The sequence below is a fragment of the Microtus oregoni genome, unplaced genomic scaffold, assembly GCF_018167655.1.
Source record: "Microtus oregoni isolate MIOR12 unplaced genomic scaffold, Mior012 000019F_ref0000042, whole genome shotgun sequence".
Taxonomy (NCBI): Eukaryota; Metazoa; Chordata; class Mammalia; order Rodentia; family Cricetidae; genus Microtus; species Microtus oregoni.
The window spans coordinates 24,786,067-24,787,104 of record NW_024543078.1 but is presented as its reverse complement, the minus strand read 5'-3'; the positions used below and the strand labels follow the sequence as shown (position 1 = coordinate 24,787,104).

The following is a 1,038-nucleotide window of genomic DNA, read 5'->3' as shown; positions in this document are numbered from 1 at the left end:
CCTGCTAAAGTGGAGTTGACTTGGGTTTTATTCTTCATCTTACAGGGTAGTTTGTTTCCCTGCCAGAAGCAATGCTTGAAGAGACCCCAAATAGCCTAGTCAATGTTTAGTCCCCATAAAGTAGACATACTGATATATAATAGGCATCTTTCTTATGATTAAATCGAGTAAACATGTTTAGCACATGGCATATTGATATTCTCAGTAAATAGCAGCTATAATCACTACCCCCTAGTTAGTTCAGTTCAGTTTCTCCTGAATAAAATTATATATTGGAGGTAGGGAGCTGCCAATATAATTTTTCCATTCTGTTTTTGCACTTTCCCATCATATCTTGGCTCCCAAAACTTGCATAAAAGAGAAATACATTTCTAGTACTAACATAAAACAATTGACTTGTCAGGGTAATAATTTCATGGCTAGTTGTTAGTTTCTGGTGCACTAGTTGAACTGGAATTTATTTGTAAATATAAGATTAAAATTATAAATGGTAAAGAAAGATGAATTATATAATATTTGAAAGTATTAATTAAAATATTTTATATCTCTCTGGGATTTCTAGGAGACACATCTCACAAAAAGTCACTGCTTCTCTGACTCTTATACTCTTTCTGCCCTGAGTCTTGGATGCAGGAGTTATCTTTTCTTCTTTTCTTTTTTTTTCTTACATACATATAGGCACGAAAAGGCATAAGCAACCCTTGTTCCCCAGACCTCAGGCATGCCAGATTATCTTCCAAGTTGCTACAGTCCTGAAAAAGGAGTTATCTTTTAGATACATCAGTTTGGACTGGGAACCATACCATCTCTTATTTTCTGCATTTTGTTTGGTTGCTGTGGGAACTCCTTTAGCCAATAGCCTTTAAGATACCTGCCCACTTGGGCATGGTCTCTTATACTATAAATGCAGATATATTGCTTGTATAGTCTCTCTCTCTCTCTCTCTCTCTCTCTCTCTCTCTCCTTCTGGATTCAGTTCCTGTTCCCTGCTCATGCAAAGGAATGTGATCTGTGAGTCTGCCCCTAAATAAAGAACCC

At 36.6% G+C, this 1,038-nt stretch overlaps 1 non-coding gene across 1 annotated transcript; it reads right to left on the bottom strand.

Annotated features, from left to right (window-relative positions):
• Window positions 1-670: 670 nt before the first annotated feature.
• LOC121459951 lies at window positions 671-791 on the bottom strand. Its single transcript, XR_005976012.1, has one exon. It is a non-coding gene; the product is annotated as a small nucleolar RNA SNORA67 (small nucleolar RNA).
• Window positions 792-1,038: the final 247 nt, after the last annotated feature.